The sequence below is a fragment of the Canis aureus genome, chromosome 24, assembly GCF_053574225.1.
Source record: "Canis aureus isolate CA01 chromosome 24, VMU_Caureus_v.1.0, whole genome shotgun sequence".
In the NCBI taxonomy this organism is placed as follows: Eukaryota; Metazoa; Chordata; class Mammalia; order Carnivora; family Canidae; genus Canis; species Canis aureus.
In genome coordinates, this window is record NC_135634.1 from 35,926,644 (window position 1) to 35,945,648 (window position 19,005).

The following is a 19,005-nucleotide window of genomic DNA, read 5'->3' on the forward strand; positions in this document are numbered from 1 at the left end:
GGATGGGCGAAACAGGTGAAGGGGATTAAGAGGGTGCCAACTTCCAGCTATAAATTAAGATAGGGGGATGAAAAGTATAGCATAACAGGCACATGATGTGATGAGCACTAGGTGTTATACTATATGTTGGCAAAAATTGAATTTAAATAAAAATAAAGTAGTAATAGAAACCTCTAAAAAAAAAGTACAGCAAGGGGAACATAGTCAACGCTACTATAATAAGTTGGTGTGGTGACAGGTGGTGAATACACTTATCGTGCTGAGCACCGTGTAACATAGATAAACGTCAAATCACTATGGTCCACACCTGAAACTACTAGATTGTATGTTAACTATACTTCAATTAAAAAAACAAACTTAGGGATCCCTGGGTGACACAGCGGTTTGGCGCCTGCCTTTGGCCCAGGGCGCGATCCGGGAGACCCTGGATCGAATCCCACGTCGGGCTCCCGGTGCATGGAGCCTGCTTCTCCCTCTGCCTGTGTCTCTGCCCCTCTCTCTCTATGTGACTATCATAAATAAATAAAAATTAAAAAAAAAACAAACAAACAAACTTAAAAGATGGATGGTGCTATATTGCTGTCTATTACAGCAAAACAGATTTCAAAAAAATACAAAACTGAATGTTAGTGAGGTGAAACAACAGAGTAGGATGCTGCCGGTGGCTAGGTAAATATCGAGACTTTTGAAAAGTTATAGGACAATAAACGGGCTCCCTGCTCATCCCTTTCCCTCTCCCTCTGCTCCTCCCCCTGATGGTGCTCTCTCTTGCTTGCTCATGCTCTCCCTCAAATAAATTTTTAAAAAGCCTATAAAATTGATACTAATAAAGCAATCCAAAAATAAAAAGGTTATAGGCAGAAAGTTATGGTCAGGTGAATTATATCAATTCATCCAATAGTATGGAGTTTAATGTTAAGCAAAGAAACAGAACAATTATGTAAAAGTTAGGCTGTGAGAAGGAAGAGGGAAATACAGGCCTGAGAGATAGCAGGGGTGATGATGATTTTCTTTCGTTAATCATTTCCCTCAGTATAGTTATAATTTAATTAGGGAAATAAACACCAGGTGGGGAAAACGAGCCTCCTATTTAATCTAGGCCCAGGAACCCAATCACTGCAGGGGTTTCCACGCCTCCCAGGCTTCCGGGGCCTGGGCACGTCCCACAGTGGATCACTCCACCTCCAGGCCATTGCTGGTGACATTGGAGCCAGAGCAGAGTGCTTAAGAACAGGCTTGTTTGCACCCTGGTTCTGTCGCTTACAAGTGGTGCAATGTTGGCCGATAAATTTAACCAGAGTCAACATTCTGGAATCAGAGCAGTGATGCAGGAACACCCAGCTGGCTCAGTCGATGATGGAGCCTACCACTCTTGATCTAGGGCCCCATATTTGGTGGCTAGATTACCTAACAAAACAAAATCTTAAAAAAAAGAAAAAAAAAAGTAGTAATGCAGCTTACCCTGGCCTTTAGTGTCAGAAAACCTGGTCTGAATTTCTGTGCCACTGTGCTGGCCAGATTAAGTGGCCTTGGGCAAGTTACTTGGGCTCTCTACTTCAGTTTTCTCTTCTATAAAATGGGTACATACCACACTGGATTATTGTGAAAATTAATGACATGAGCTACGGCAAGTCACCAAGGGCCTGACCTATAGAAAGCACTCAATCAAATGTTATAATTTTTTTAAAGGGATTTTTTTTCTTTTATTCATGGCCTAGTTCTTTTTTTTTCTTTTTTTTAAATATTTTATTTATTTATTCATGATAGACATAGAGAGGCAGAGACACAGGCAGAGGGAGAAGCAGGCTCCATGCTGGGAGCCTGATGCGGGACTCGATCCCAGGACTCCATGATCTCGCCCTGGGCCCAACGCAGGTGCTGAACCACTGAACCACCCAGGGATCCCCTCAAATGTTATAATTTGATTATAATCAGCAGAGTTCCTCCACTTTCAGGACCTGGGATGGGAGTCAGCTACACCTAGAACTAACAAGAATACCCCTGTGGCTAACTTTACTCCAGGCCCATAGAACACACATCACACAATTCTCCCAGGGGACATTCCAGGCTTTAGCTTCCACACATGGGACATGCACAGATCTGGAAAATCTCACCCTTCAGTGGAATGTCCTTTGAGTTACACAAAAGAGTGGATTAGCCATCAGAACAAACGGCGGTTTTGTAAAGTGTTACTTTGAGGTTAACAACTCTCAAATCTACAGAGAACCAGAAGTTCATACAGTGAGCAGGTGGGATCTTAGGCCAAAATGGCTAAAATCCAATGTACAAAGCAAATGGTTCTCTACCTGAACACCCTGTCATCTGAGACAGGTGTTGTACTATCAAAGGAGAGCAGGGCTGTGGATTTAGCAAAGGAGGGCAAAGAGATGATGAGGGCAGCAGCTGGCTTCACCAGCGCCAACCCTGCTAATAAGCACCTGACAGTCACAGATGCCTTGAAAAGAAGTTGGGATGCTTATCTTCATCTAATAGATGAGGAAACCCGGTTTCAGAGATTAGGAAACGTGATCGATGGCCAACAAGTTGAGCAGTGAAACTAGAAATTAAATTTTTCATCAAGTGAAGCCAGGTCTGAATGAAAGGAAAGTCCATGCACTCTGAACCACTTCCCCGCTGTATGGAGACATAAAATACACGCCCTGGCTCCCCGAGGAGGCCTGAAACATCTCGCATGTCTCCTAGGCAGGGCTTCCCAATCTCTTTAAAGATTTTTTTTAAAGTAACCTCTACATCCAACGTGAGGCTCGACCTTACAACTCCAAGATCAAGAGTCGGCACATGCTACTGCCTGAACCAGCCAGGCACCCCAGCTCTTCCCAATTTCTACCACCCTCAGCAAGCACCCCAAATCCAGGCATAACGCATGCTGAAGACCTGCGCAAGAGACACCCCGTACACCTTAGAGGCCAGGCGGTGTTACGGGTACCTTCCTAATAAACAATGGTTCCCACTTCAGTTACATTTCTCACATTTATCTGCAGCAACCTCAAAACAAACACAAAATCACTTCAAGTGTGAGACACCCCACAGAACTTTAGCAGCTTTACCTGGATTGCCATTCATTTCAAAGTCAGCATTTACAAAACATTTGCTCTTTGCCAACTCCCTGGCCGGCTGGCACAGCTCCCCAAGTGCATGAGTACGTTCAGTGAGTGGGACCTACTGCCTGACCCAACACTCAAGACACAACCCACCCCTCAGAGCATCTAAAAACAACTGAAGGGCAGGAAGAGGTCCTGGTCCAGGGATCTTGGAGTTGCTAAAAGACACTTCAAATCCAAGTGACCCTGGCCTTTTGGTAGACACAAAAGGGAGCCTTCTGCTCCAATAGAGATTTTTTTTTTTCTTTAGCTCCCAGTTATTCTTTTTTTTTTTTTTTGAAGATTTTAAAAATTTGTTTATTCATGAGAATACGGGGGGGAGGGGAGAGAGAGAGAGAGGGAGAGAGAGAGAGAGAGGCAGAGACACAGGCAGAGGGAGAAGCAGGCTCCATGCAGGGAGCCCAACGCGGGACTCAATCCTGGGTCTCCAGGATCACCCCCTGGGCTGAAGGCGCTAAACCACTGAGCCACCCGGGCTGCCCGCTCCCAGTTATTCTTAGGGGGGAAAAAAAAGTTTATGAAAGATTCTTTGGAGGAAAGAAAGGAGAGTGGACGAGAACACATAGAGTTCTTGATGCAGATGGATGGTGGTGCTGAGCAGGGGTCATCCGTCACCTTGTGGGCCCAGCTGCAGGACAAGCCCAGTCTCTGATGGCTATGGAAATGGGCAGGCCCCTGGGTGAGCCGCTCTGGTCTTTCCAGGGAGCCAAGCCAGCTGCGCTCAAGGACACCTTCCAGGAGTCCTAAGAGAAGCGCACAGGACAGGAAAACAAGCTGGAAAGAGACAAAGGTTTGAAATGTGCTCTTGGCTCAGAGGACCAGGCTCTCCCACTCAAGAGAAGTTGGAGTCTCTCCACTCCTTTGTTCACTTGGCCTGGGTTCAAAGAAGTCAATTATTTTAGTGCCTTTAGGTCTGCCTCCAAGGCGCCAGACCCAGCCCTTCTAGGGGGAAGTAAAAAACCCCCAGGGAGAAAGTCAGTGAGAGACGCTTGCTTTCAGACCCTCTGTGAACCTTCAGGTCTCTCTACCATCTTGGGGGCTCCTAATTCCACCTGCCTGCCATCCACCCATCCCTTCACTTGGCTCAGAAGTATCTTATCCTAAACACGGCATTTCTGTGCTGTGGACATAGTTTTACTGTTGTATTTACCACACTGTTGGTTTTCTATGCCCACCTCCCCTGTCAGACATGAGCAAACATTGATTTCTCTCTATGGTGATACAGTGGCACCTTTTCCTGATGCTGGATCTTCTAGGCCTCCCAACATCCACTTCCTTCCCTGACTACCAGCTGGCCCACCGTTCTCATTCTCAGATCCCTCTGAGCAAGGAATGAACAGGGAAGAAAAGAAAAGAATGCTCCAGAGACAACTGTATCCGAGGCCACTGGTAAGCCGCAGGAAATGGGTGAAAGATGTTTGTAAGCACACCTACTTGGGCCTATCCTGTAACCCCTCAAATGATGGGTTATGTAGGAGCACCATGAATTCTAAAGCTAGAATTCAAGCTGATGTCTTAGCTGCAGATTGAATGGCAGCATTCAGGGCAAGGGCATCTCAACTGGGTTTTTACAAAGCGCTTGACTTAAAATTTTACAAAGCACTTAACTTAAAAGGTTGATTGTCCATACCAAAGCAAGCAAGCAAGAATGGCCATGGGGGTTGGAGGGGTAGCAGAGAGCGAGGGGGATGCCACAGTGACAGAAACAATGGCTCCCCAGAACCCTTGGCCCCACCACTGGCTGGCCTCAGTGAATCACCTTAAGCTTTCCTCTGAACTGTCTTCTCCTCCACCTAAAATCCAAAGGATGTCAAAAGAAGTGTCTAGTTCTCTTATGTTCCTCTTGGGGACAGACAGTAGGGGGTCTCTGAGGTACCTGTGACCTCAGCACATCCAGGGCTCCAGGGCTATGAGTGACCCAGCTAACTATGAGGCAATTCCCCACCCCTCTGGGGATTCTTTCCAGGTCAACAGTTCACTTCTGTAGAACAGCTTTTGATAGATTGGTCTTTCTCCAGTAGAACTGTCTCCCCAGGGGAGACTCCTCACTAATGGTTAACTATTGAGGGGTAAACAAATGCAGATGGCCCCAGGGGAGTCAAGGGGGCAACATTCCTGCACCTCTATTAGGAGAGGTATACAAAACCCTGAAACTCGCAGACAAAGACAAAGCTAGGGGGAACAGAGTGGGTGGGGAAGGTCTTGAGGAATCAAGAACACTGGGCATCTGTCTTCAGAACACTGGGCATCTGTCTTCCTCATCCATGAAATACCAAAGGAAGTGCTGGCTTTGGCAGGAGAAGGACCACTGGGCCTGAAAGCCAATTTGCAGGGACTCCACTCAACACACTCATCTCACTGGGTCTGTTTCCTTAGTTCACAAAGAGGGAAAAGAAATCTTCAGCGTTTTCTCAATATTAAGAAAGATAAAGTACGTTGAAACATTATATGAAAATAAAGACCTGAGTTCAGATGGAGAACCCAAATGGTTTTCACAATTTTCCTTCCCCTAAATCATTAACATTTGAGTAAAACATGAGCAAAACCAAAACAAAACACCAAGAGTAACCAAACAAGAGGGTAGACATAGTCTAATATAGTAGCTTCAAATCCAGAGGCAGGTTAAGAAATCCAAGAGGCACCACCCATGGCCCACCTCTGACGCCTGGCCCAGCCTCACAGCCATTAGCAGGGACAGCGGAGAAGAGCTAGAGTTCTCACTAACCTCCCCCACATCTGCAGAGGCAAACGGTTGCCAATCCCTTTTCCTCTCCAATTAAGGAGTAGTGGGAAAAGCTGCTGGGAAAATAAACAGGTGACACTGAAACAAGAACAATGAGTGACTCTCTTTTGAGGGAAATGGGAGCTCCAAGGCCATAGACTGAACTGGAGAAATGATCCACATCCAGTGAGTATACCTCCCCCTCCAACACCAGTGGGACACACCCCCCAAATCTGTGGGCTGAGCCATGCCACAGGAGCTGCTACTAACACCCAGAATCTGGGACAGATCCATCTGCCCCATCTCATCTCCACATTCCTACTGGTGCAAGGCTCCGTAAACAGGTGAGAAATACGCAGCCCTTAACATTGCTGGTGCTAGAGTAGGGGGCAAGTCAGCCCCAGTGTAGAGTCATGGTCATGTTTTAGAGCTGACAAAGTCCAACAGCACTAGCGTGAACATGATGGAAACATAATGCAAAAGACAAAGACATCAACCCAAAGTAAAACATAACTCCAGAGAAGCAATTCTTCCCAACTGCCTCACACTGCACAATAAATTAAAACATTAATGCAATAAAACCAGAGCTCAAAGATGAAATTACAAAACCAAATGAGATCAAAGAGAATGCAGGCTTCCTAAAAAAAGAACAAAACATCACTAAACAATCAATCAATAAATTATAATGAACATAGAACAAAATTCTACCAGTAATTTAAAATAGAAACATTGACAAAAAGAGGGTCCAAGATAACCACAGTGAATGTAGATGGAAAAGACAGATTCATCTCACTGATGTGTCCCAATGGGAGGTGGGGAATGAGGGGCGCTAGTGGCTCAAGTGGGCAGACCTTGCAACTCTTGGTCTTGGGGTTGTAAGTTCAAGCCCCAGTTTGGGTGCAGGGATTACTAAAAAAATGAATCTAAAAACAAAACAAACAAAAAATGTAATGAGAAGACAATGATACCAAACATAGGATAACTGGGGTTCCTAAAGTTCCTAAACCCAAGACTGGATTCCAAGGTATGTTCAAAGATAAAGGGCACAAGATTTCCCTGAAACGAAAGGAGCAACAGAACCTGAAGACTGAAATAATAAACTACCTCCCACAACAATCTGAAGCAGAATGCTAAACTTGAAAGATGTTTTCAGGCATCAAAAAGGAATTTTTTCCCCAAAAAAATTTTATTACAGAAATTGTGAAACATATTAAAACTCTCTTAAGAGGCAGAAAATACAGACTTCCCTCATCTTCCCCAGAGCAACATTCAGTATCAGAAGAAAATGCACCAATGTTTACATCAGTGGGAGAGAAAAGAACCAGAGATATGGGATCCCTGGGTGGCACAGCGGTTTAGCGCCTGCCTTTGGCCCGGGGCGCGATCCTGGAGACCCGGGATCGAATCCCACGTCGGGCTCCCTGCATGGAGCCTGCTTCTCCCTCTACCTATGTCTCTGCCTCTCTCTCTCTCTCTCTCTCTCTCTGTGACTATCATAAATAAATAAAAATTAAAAAAAAAAAAAAAAAAAAAGAACCAGAGATATTGTTCCCAGCCGAGATGTCACACAAATCTAGTGAGGACAACAGGCAGAAATTCTCAAGCATGAAAGAAGTCAAAGGCTATAGTCTCCTTCCTAGAGTGCGAAAACAGAAGAATGAAATGCAGCTAATATAGAGAAATAAAGATCTTAGGAAAGCAGAAACCATGGTAAAAGTACTGATGGTAAACATTAAGGTAAAACCCTTAGAAAAATAAACCCTGGGGATTATGGTTACAGTACAGAACCTAAGTGTTATAAAAATGGACAATTTACAAGACAAGACAAAAAGATGAGGACACATTTGAAAAAAAAAAAAAAGATGAGGACACAAAAATGTGAAAATGCTAATGTCCTCATCTCTCCTAGCAGGAATAAATACTATCTAAAACAGTTATTATAGATATGACTCAGTTTTTGTTTTTAAACCTCTTTTACGAAATAATCTCTTGGTGAAAAAACATATTTCTTTAAAGCTTAATAATTCCTTTAATTTTACTGCTTCCTTTTCTTCTGTTACATTCAGGGAAATTTTAAATACTTCTCTGTAAGATTATTTCTTTCTCTATATGCATTCACCTGTAAGTATGCTTAGAAGATTATCCAGAAGAGTATCTACCTAATAGTAGTGAGGACCATTTGAATGGTGGGATTTGGAGCATTTGTTTTTAGTTTTTTACTTCAACTCACTGATGTGTCCCAATGGGAGGTGGGGATAAGGGCAATACACGTAAACATAGGTGGTTATTTTTATAGTCAAGGAGTTAGGGTGAACTTTCTAAATATGGCATAAAACCTACAATCTATAAAAGCAATGATCAGTACATCTGACTACAAAAACCGCCCAGTGTTCTATAAATTAGTATACTCCCAGTATTCGTGCTCAAACTAATAGTGATACAGTCGTCTGAATGAGAAAACCAGTAGCCTCACAGCCCGGTCCTCGGGGGAAATACCCTACTGGCTCTCTGGAGTTCAAAGAATTTTTGAGAACTACCATCCAGTATGCAGCACCCCCCCACCCCCATTCACCAAAAGAACCATGTCCAAGAAGCCACCCTCCTCTGGGGTGGGCTGAAATCCCCTCCAAGTACAGTGCAAACACAGTGGCTTGAAAGCCAGCCCTCCTCCTCGCCCAAGAGGCCCAGGTCTCAATGGGCCCATTCTTCTGCCCCCTCCAGGCTTCTGCTCTCTTACACACCCTAAAAGGATGTCTTCTCTTCTCCCAGCTCCTACTCCCAGAACCTTAGCCTGGAGCTTTGGCTCAACCAAAGGCCACCCAGAAATCAGGCCTGATTTCTGCAAACAGTGCAGGAGGTCTGCTGGGTGGAGGGGCGGGAGAAGGGTGGTGTTACCTAGGGGCAGTGGCCCATTTACTTTCCCCAGAAAAACCCCTTGTTGCTGGGAGGGGCAGGATGAGAAACTTTATATATATATAAAAAGTGGGGACTCAGAAGCAGGGAACAAAATTAGAACCAGCAGCCAGCCTGCTGCTCATTGAGTAATATTTACTGAGCCCCCACTGTGTGTGTGCCTATGGGAGGGAGATTGAGAAAGTCAGAGCCTGGAGTCAGGGCCCAGTGTAGACAGCTGAGGCGGGGTGGGGGTGGGGTGGGGTGATGCAGCTAGCGGCTTGACTTAGCCACCTGCTGAGCCCTGAGTGAGGGAAATGACAGCCAGGCCCTGAGGGCTGGACCAGTAGGGGAGAGAGGAAGTGCATTCTGCCAGGCTCCTGCATTCAGCTGGAGCCTGGACTTGACAAAGCAGAGAAGTCTTCCAAAACTAACTAAATGAGTCAGGCGGCCTGGGGAGCAGCAGCCAGTAGGGGCTTCCCCACCAGAGGCTAGGTCAAGAGTCACTGCTGTTCTCATCATTCATCCATCACCACTTCCCAGACACTTGGTTGCAAAATTCTGACCTGTTGTCCCTTAAGTCCACTCCTGTTTGTCAGACCACGGGGCCCGACATGTGGCTTAGGAAACACAGTGCTCACATCCACCACTTACGTCACCTGCCTGAAGCAAAACTCCCTAACTTGTTATTCAAAGTCAAATAAATAAGAAAAATGTATGATCTAGCTGCTAAATCATCAGACAACATGACAAGCTGGGCAGACCTGGGTTCAAATCTGAGGCCTGCCACTTATTTACCATGTGCCCCCAGTACAATTAAGCCATGAGACGTCCCACCTCACAGGGGCACGCTGATAAGAGAGAGAGAGCTTAGTCTGTTCCTTCCCTTTCAACCCCCAAGCTCTCAGGCCAATCCCTTCACCTACAGCTGACTCCTGCCTAATCTCAGAAGGCAGTTCAGTGCGGGCACCTGGGTGGCTCAGTCGATTAAGATTAAGGGTCTGACTTCAGCTCAGGTAGTGATCCCAGGGTCCTGGGATTGAGCCCCATGTGGTCTCCCTGCTCAGCACAGAATCTGCTTGTCCCTCTTCCTCTGCTTGTGCTCTCTCTCTCAAATAAATAAATAAAATCTTAAAAGAAAGAAGCTTAGTGCTATCTTCTTCCAGGAACACTCTTTGGACACTCTTCTCCAACTACCTTGGACTCATCATCTGGTGTCCCAGGGATCCCTCCCAACAGATTTTTTGCTCCTTGAAGGCCAGGAGGGCCTCACTTTACTCCTCCCCAGAACACAGTGCCTGGACCAGTGCTGGGCACACAAGGAAGGGAAAGCAGAAAATCTGCTGGAAGATGTGAAGTCCAATGTCCCTTCTATTATTTTTTTAAGACTTTATTTATTCATGAGAGAGAGAGAGAGAGAGAGAGAGAGAGGCAAAGACATAGGCAGAGGGAAAAGCAGGCTCCCTGAAGGAGCCCAGTGTGAGACTCAATCCCGGGACCCTGGGATCACGCCCTGAGCTGAAGGCAGAGTCTCAACCACTGAGCCACCCAGGCGTCCCTCCAACATGATGTTTGCCTGCATTGTCCTTACAGCTTGATAAGAAACAGGGAGCTCAGTGCCCCCTTCCAGAGACATTCTGTCTCCCCAACCTGGGGCCTTCAGATATTATCTGAAGTCAGCGGCCAACACCACTTACTACTCTCCTATTCTCTAGACTAAACAATCCCCATTCCTTCAATTTCATTTATATTCATTGAACTAAAAGCTAGCTACATCTACCAGACTTTTAAAAACTGAGCCCAAGAGTTCATTTTTTTCAATAAGTATTCATTGCATACTGGCTTTATACCAGGAATCACACTAGGTACTGAGGATGCCTGGTAGCTGTCCTCAGGGAGTAGGGAAAGCAAATAATTCAGCAACTTACAAGAACGATGATGACAAGGGTCATCATGTTGTTCAGGGTTCAGCCAGGAATTTAAACAGAAAGGGATTTTGTGGAACATATTGAACGGCTTAGAGAATCATGGGAAGAGGTGAAGAAACATACAGCACACTGTAGACTGAGGAGGGCTCCCCAGATCACAGGGTAGAGATGGATCACCAAGGAGCAGCTGCCTCTCCTGCCATCAGGTGGTATGGTATCAAGAAGCTGCCTGCTTCAGAACGATGTCGCCCCTGCCATGATCTATACCAGCAAAATGGATGTCCTGGGTTGCATCCTGAGGAAGAGGATATTCACACATTTAAGACTGGATCAAGGGGCACCTGGGTGGCTCAGTGGTTAAGCGTCTGCCTTTGGGTCATAATCCTGGGATCGAGTCCCGAATTGGGCTCCCCACAGAGAGCCTGCTTTTCCCTCTGCCTCTCTCTGTGTCTATGACTAAATAAATAAAATCTTAAAAAAAAAAAAAAAAAAAAGCCTGGATTGAGGGCAGCTAATCAGTGAATCCAAGTCACAGTGGAATTTTAGTGCAAGTGAGTTTCTGACTCTACTTTTAGTAGGTTCAGAACATAATTATCCAAAGTAGTGTGCTTGAGATAGTGAAAGGAGGCACTGTGAATAAACACATGGCGAGAACAGGAGTAAACCACAGAGTGGCCTGGGCACGGAGGCCTGGTTGAGTAGGCGGGGTACAGGATGCTACGGGGAACACGGTGGGGCGATCAAATCTAGCATCAGAAAAGGCCTCCAAAAAGAAACATTATTTTAGCAGAGACATGAGGACATGTAAAAGTGGGCCAGGAAAGGTCATGGCAGTGGGGGTGAAGTAGAATGTTCTGGAATGTAGCTGCGAAGATGGCACACAGAAGAACTTACAAGTTCAGTAAAACATGTAAAGGTGGCTGGACTTCATTTCCAGTAAAGAGGTGATCAGATTTGTGATTTTAGTGTACTAGTCTGGTTATGGTCTGGAGAACGGACTTGAGGTGGTCAAGCACTAAAGCTGGGAGACCAAGAGGCGCTCTTGAATATGGGTGGAAGAAAGAACACAGCACTCAGTTTGTTCTCAAGAGCAAAGCGTCTTTCTCCTTACTTCAACCCAGCCTGGTGTGCTTCCCCTGCCCCTGCCGGCCTCCTAGTTTTCCATTAAAAAAACCAAATGGGCTCCTCTCTAGCAGCTATTAGGAAGGAAGAAGCCACATCATTGTCTTCATAACCAAAAGTATCAGAGTGAGTTAAAAAAGACCAACCTACCTCCTGCCATCATTTCCTAAATCAGGGTCAAACAGGTCTGCACAACTGTCCTGCTGTCACAAGAGTGCCATTTATAAATGCTAACTCCCAACTCCCTGCAGCAACACTGCGGGCAAAATTTGCCACCAAGAGCCTCTGCCTACAAGTCTCTTATGCTGTCTTCTTCCCCAAATGGGTAAGAATGATCCTCTGAGCCTCAGGCTCCCTCTGGGAGGTGAGGTGGGCCCTTACCAGACAGTGAGCCTTTATAAGACCCTGAGCTACACCCAGCAGAGGCACGCTTGGTTTTCCTGATGCAGTGAACCTCTCTCTACCAGGAGCCAGGACCTGGGCAGCTCCACTGCTCTGTAGCAAAGACTATCTCTGGGCAGCCCTGGTGGCACAGAGGTTTAGTGCCGCCTGCAGCCCAGGGCGTGATCCTGGGATCCCGGGATTGAGTCCCATGTCAGGCTCCCTGCATGGAGCCTGCTTCTCCCTCTGCCTGTGTCTCTGCCTCTCTGTGTCTCTATGGATAAATAAAATTAAAAATCTTAAAAAAAAAAAGACTATCTCTGCCTTGGGGCCAGCTGCTCCACCCGCCCCTCCTCTTCAATGCCCTTCTGCACACTACCTCCCCCTATAACAGCCCTTCCATCCTTAAGCTGGCTCAAGCCCCTGACTCCTCGTCAAAGACTCTGACCATGCCAATCTCCACAGTGAGATGCTGAACTGTGTGATAATTTTTTCTAGAAAACTGGTTCTCAAAGCGTGGCCCCTGGACCAGCATCATCATCATCACCTGGGAACTTGCTGCAAGTGCAAATTCTCGGCTGCACCAAAGCAGATGAGTCAGCAACCCTGGGGTGGGGCCCAGCACTCGATTTCTTCAAAGAGGACAACCCCTTCTTGCCCAGCTCCTGCTCCTGCATGTGACCAGAGGCCCCAGTAGAGAGGCACAGATTTCTCAGCAGAGTCATAAATGAGCCCTATTTTTATGAAAAAGAGGATTATTGGGGAAAAGAAAGAAAAAACCCCTTATTTCCAAATTGGGGAAAGTGACAGGAAAGGGAGGGACACTGAGTAATTACATCCCTGAATCATATTCCTCCACTTTCCCTCCCACTGTCCCAACTGCCCACATGGCTCATCACTGACCCAAGGTTACTGGCAGTTACCATCTAATTATTGAGGCAAAGGCTTTCCCACATCCTGCTTCCTCACTGCAGGCCTTGCCACGTGACCAGAGAACCCCTCTTCCTATGATTCCTAAAGAGAAACCAGAGTCGCCCACAGCTTCATGCTGTATCTGCTTATAGACTCCATCTCATTCCCTCCACTCCCCTGCACCATGCCATCCTACCTCTCATGCTAAAATAATGCTACCTTCCCAGCACTTTCTTCCACCCCACAGCAAGCTCAATCCCTCTGCCTATAGTTAGGACTAAGAGTCCCTGCAACTAGACCCTAACGCTTGCACCATCGCCTGTGTTTATTCTCTGGCCTGGACCCTGGGTTCATATCGGGAATGCCCTACCCACACCCCTCTTCACCCCTGTACCTCCTGTCTTTGCAACCCACAGGCTAGAAGTCTGATTAACACCTGCTAGAAACACCTGTCAGAAAGTCTGCATGTGTTTCAAGCATTCTCTTCATAAGGTATGAAGGGCCTGGATGTGGAGGAGGAAAAGAAAAAAAAAAAAAAAAAAAAGGATGACATGCAGGCAACAAAGCTCCCCCTCTGACCCACCCTAAATCCTCCTAGCACAGGTCCCACCATTCGGGGAAGCACCCTTACCTTCCTCTGGTTCCTACCATTCCTGTCTCAACTGTGTTCTGTCCTTGAAGGCCAACTGGTTCTAATACTTTCGACTACCTTCCCAGGTTGCTTCATAACAGTCCTAGGTTGGTAGAACCTACATAAGCACCTGCTGCATGAATATGTAAATACAAATGCATATATATGCAAATGTACCATCTTGTCTGGAGATTACAGAGATAGGCTTCACTGAAGATGCCCCACTTACAGCCGTGGGGTCAAGGGCAGGACCAAGTGAGAGTGTCTTCCCAAAGCCCACTCCAAAGGGGCAAAGGAAAGCATGAGGATCTGACCCTTTGCCCTCCGGATTGTCCCTTCTCTGCCAGAGCTCTACAGAGGCTGTCAAGAGCACACAGATGGATTCCAGAGCAAAGGCAACCAGGTTTCTGCCTCTTATCACAAGATACAGAACAGCGCCAACAAAAGACCCACATGGGCAAAGTTCCCCTTCTGCAGGTTAAAACATCCCAAAGGCTGTGGGTACAGCAGCAGTCTGGACAATCCATTGCAGAAGTGACTTCCCTAAAAACACTACTATTTATGCATGTATTTCCACTTTCCCTTCCACTTCCCCACTTCCTATAAACTGCTTGCCTATTAAAAAGGGATCAACATTCTGACCAGACTTAGAGGCTTAACCCCTCTCCAACCAACCCCAACCCCAACCCCAACCTTGAGGGGCAACTGGATTACCCCCTGGAAAGTGTTTCTGATTTTGGCTTGCAACTCAGACGAGCTGTAGTTTGGGTGACTTTCCACCCAAAACAGAGAGGGGGTTAGAAAAGAATGATTCGAGGGCAGCACTACTCACAATAACAAAAACCTTGGAGGCAACCCCCAAAACCCATCAGCAAGAGTAGATGAATAAATGAACCAATTCTCACAACAGAATAGTATACAACAAAAGTGAAATCACCCACAGTGACATTAACATCGAGTGTGTATTACAAGACGTTAATAACAACTGCCTTGTGAATGCCACTCACTGTTTCAGGCTTCTTCTCCAGGAAGGTTGGGAAGGACTGTCTGAATCAAAAGATACTACAAATGAGGCACCTCGGTGGCTCAGGGGTAGAGCACCTGCTCAGGGTGTGATCCTGGGGTCCTGGGATCAAGTTCCGCATCAGGTTCCCCGGAGGGAGCCTGCTTCTCCCTCCGCCTGTGTCTCTGCCTCCCTCTCTGTATTTCTCATGAGTAAATAAATAAAATCTTAAAGGAAAAAAAAAAGAAAACACTACACTATAAACTCCCCAAGAACAAGAACCCATTCTGGTTCCTTGTAAAGCTGATGGAGCATGGGGAATGCGAGTGGAGGGGATATTGAAATGAAATGAAACCTCTTAACCAGCCTTCCAGATTCCACTGGGCACCTACCTACCCCCATACTGTCAGTCCTTTCTCTCCCTTTTTAAACTATAACACACATATAAAGTGCCCAAATCTTAAGTGTACAGCTCAATGAAAGAAGTCATCCTTTTAAGCATAATTCTGATCACAGCACGTTCTTTACTCTAAACCCTCTGATGGCTTTCCAGTACAAGTGGAATAAAACCTAGACTCCTTTCCCTGGTCTAAAAGTCACTGTGTCATCTGGTCCTTGCCAACCCCACTTACATTTTTGAGCCCTCTCACTCACTAGGATTTAGCCACTCTGGCCTTCTTTCTATCCTTTTAATGTGTTATATGCATTCTGATCTCAGGGCCTTTGCATTTGTTGTTCCCTCTGCTTAGAGTGCTTTTTCAAATGTCACCTCTACAAAGGTGGAGAGTCACATGGTTCATTAAAAAAAAAAAGAAGAAGAAAAAAAAAAAAAAAGAGCCCACTTCCAGTCATTCAGAATTTCAACACACTGTTTTATTTTTTTTTAAGATTTTATTTATTTATTCATGAGAGACCGAGAAAGAGGCAGAGACAGAGGGAGAAGCCGACTCCCTGCAGGGAACCTGATGCAGGACTCGATCACAGGACCCCAGGACCAATGACCTGAACCAAAGGCAGATGCTCAACCACTGCACCACCCAGGTGCCCCCCAACACACTGTTTTATTTTCTTCTTGGCCTAAGTCACTATCATCTTCTTGGGATGCCTGGGTGGCTTGGTTGGTCAAGCATCTGTCTTCGGCTCAGGTCATGATCTTGGGGTACTGGGACTGAGCCCCAAGTCAGGCTCCCTGCTCAGTGGGGAGCCTGCTTCTCCCTCTCCCTCTCCCTCTGCCCCTCCCCTCTCCTTCACTTGTACTCTGTCTCAAATAAAATCTTAATAAAATAGTCTTTTTCTTTTTTCGATTATATTTTTATTTTCTGTCTCTTAGTACTATGCTGTAAACTGCACAGTAGTGGAGACTCCAGATCTCTGACCCTCCCAGAGCCTGAGAAATGCGTGGCTGGCACCAAGTCAGCACCCAAAGAATACCTGCTGAGTGAAATGGTTAATTTCCCACTGCTTGTTTTCACAGTGCCAGGCAGTTTAGAATCGTGTTGTTCTTTGGTCTCTATCTACAGTTGAACTAACAGCAACCTTGGGGACTGGACCCCTTCTCCTATAGCTTAAATAGAGCTGAAGATCCCCCCCAGAAGTTTATCTGGAGCCGAAATATAAAATGTAAGACAGAGATATCTAAGCTGTAGCAGGGGATCTAAGAGCAAGATGGTGGGAGAGAAGCAGGCACAGGCAGGCAGTCTCCCTGCCCTGCAACCCCGAAGACAGTGTAGAGGATGGGCAGCCATCTGATGATCCCGCCAAAAATAACGTGAACTTTTCCCCATGGCAGGGAAGAAAAGGAAAGCAAACCCCACAAGTACAGGCTGTTTCTAGAATTTCTCAGCTGCTCATGGAAACTCCGAGTCCCGGCCTAGTTGCATATAACCTCTCAATGTGCCAACTGCACACATCCTGAAATGCGGGGGGAGGGGCTTGTGAATGGCTGCCAAGAGGGAGTGGTGTGAGAACAGTCAAGGTCACAGGCATAAGCTGGGCAGCAGGGCTGTGCACACACCTCGGTTTGCCCATGGTCAAGGCCTCTGCCGTGGGAGGCATCCCCACACAGTGTCTGCTGGACGTGGGGGGTGGCTGAGGAGGGACGAGGAGGGACGAGCAGGAACAATCTCTGAGGGTCACAATCTCTGTTCCTAGGGCTGCTCAGATTGCTCCACAGGCCTCTGTGGCTAGAGCCTGGTGGGGTGGTTGTCTTTGTACTTTTTGCACCTTTCTGGGAAAGGTGAGGAGATGGGTCGTGGCTTGCTGCTCCTGGAAATTAACCAGGGACCTGGAATCCTGAGAACTTGCCTGGCCTCTCCGATGGAACGTCTCCAACATCAGAGAAAACTGTTCAGCGCTGAAATACACACATGCCAGTCAGTGTCACCTGGGCCTAGGATGGCAGAGCCGGGCCATGCCATCCATGAGCAGGGGGAGAGAAAGAAAGAGGCGGGAAGGGATTAATTTCAGGGCCTTAGGCCACTGGCTCATCTCCTGGAGGGAAACAGGGCCAGCTTTCCCCAGGCCAACATGGCTCCACCTCGCCCCAAGCCTCACGTACTCTGTGCTCTAAGAAAACAAGAGTCCCTGGGGCTGGCTGGGAGCCCTCCGGTTTCCAGGAAAGGATGAGAGTGCCCAACAGTTCAGCCTGCGCCCCATGATTTTACAGGACTTTCTGGACTAGCAGGACACACACACATTCCACCCCCTCCCCCCACAATCCAATTTTTTAGGCTTCCAGTAAAAAAGTGAGAAAACAAATAGCTGTTGAGTCTGCCCTCCTAACCTCCCTTTGGGAGGACGGCTCAGCAATCCTGGGGTCCGAGTGGTGGGGAAAGGCCTTCAGAGGGGTGAGCTGTCTCCTCTCTCAACCTCCACCTGGCAGCAGGGCATGCGGGGGAGGCCCTAAAGCATCAGGGGGTCTCTGCAGAAGGAATCAGTGAGATCCAGGAGCAAGTTATCCTGGGGGTCAGGCCTGTCCCAGAGCAGCAGTCAACAAATATTTACTAAGAACTTACTTTAGGGGTGCCTAGGTGGCTCAGTGGGTTAAAGGTCTGGACTCTTGGTCCAGGTTTAGGCTCAGGTCATGACCTCAGGGTCTTGAGATCAAGCCCCATGTGGTCTGGCTCTGAGCTCAGCAGGGAGTCTGCTTGAGAGTCTCTCTCCCTCGCCCACCCTTTCTCTAAAAAACAAACACACACACACCCCTTACTCCACAATTTACTCCATCCTTTTGAAAGTTTTTTTTTTAATAAGATTTTATTTATTTATTAATGAGAGATGGGGGGGGAAAAGAGAGGCAGGCAGAGACACAGGCAGAGGGAGAAGCAGGCTCCATGCAGGGAGCCTGACATGGGACTCGATCCTGGGTCTCCAGGATCAGGCCCTGGGCTGAAGGCGGCACTAAACCGCTGAGCCACCTGGGCTGCCCCTTTTGAAAGTTTAACTAATTTAATACTCCTAGTATCCGTGCATAAGAATGCCTGTGTCAGGGACCCTAGGTGGCTCAGTATGTTGGGTATCTGACTCTTGATTTCAGCTCAGATCAAGATCTTAGGGTTGTGAGATCCAGCCTGGTGACTGGTTCCATGCTGGGCAAGAAGCCTGCTTGAAGCCTACATGAGATTCTCTCTCTCTCCCTTTCTGCCCCTCCCCTGCTCACAGTGCATTCCCTTAAAAAAAAAAAAAAATGCCTGTTTTGTAAGATTCTCACCAATGTTTACTATTAAAATAACATTCCACCTTTGCCAAATAGGTTAAAAATCATTCTTTCAATTCTTTTAATTTGCATTTCTTGCATTAGCAGTGTGGCTAAATGTGTTTTCTCATTTACTAACATTTCTATATCTTCTTTCACCAATTACTCTCCTTTGCCCATTTTTGCTGAGATTCATTCATCTTTGTTCTTACTGGTGTTAGCAGGAGTTCACTGTATGGTAAAAATATTAATCTCCTGCCACATAGTTACAAATACCTACCTGATTAATTACTTGCCTCTTAATTTTGTCAATTGGTTTACTGACAAATTTTTAAAATAGAGGCAAAGTAAATATGCTTCTGCTTTAAGTAGTGTGCTTAGAAAATCCTTCCCCAACCTGAAATTACAGAAATATACATCTGTATTTTCTTGCATTTAAAAAATTTAAATCGGGATCCCTGGGTGGCGCAGCGGTTTGGCGCCTGCCTTTGGCCCAGGGTGCGATCGTGGAGACCCGGGATCGAATCCCACATCGGGCTCCCGGTGCATGGAGCCTGCTTCTCCCTCTGCCTATGTCTCTGCCTCTCTCCCTGTATGA

General features: G+C 46.7%; 1 protein-coding gene across 5 annotated transcripts in view; it reads right to left on the reverse strand.

The window, feature by feature from the left end:
* The window catches only part of SLC39A14 (solute carrier family 39 member 14), a 46,486-nt gene that overhangs the window by 16,004 nt on the left and 11,477 nt on the right, over positions 1–19,005 (reverse strand). The window contains exon 2 of one of the 5 annotated variants that reach the window (XM_077868885.1): positions 10,788–10,959. The exons of the other annotated variants lie outside the window; for them this stretch is intronic. The gene's annotated coding sequence lies outside the window, so the exon portion shown is untranslated. The remainder of the gene's footprint in view (positions 1–10,787; positions 10,960–19,005) is intronic. 5 annotated transcript variants of the gene reach the window in all.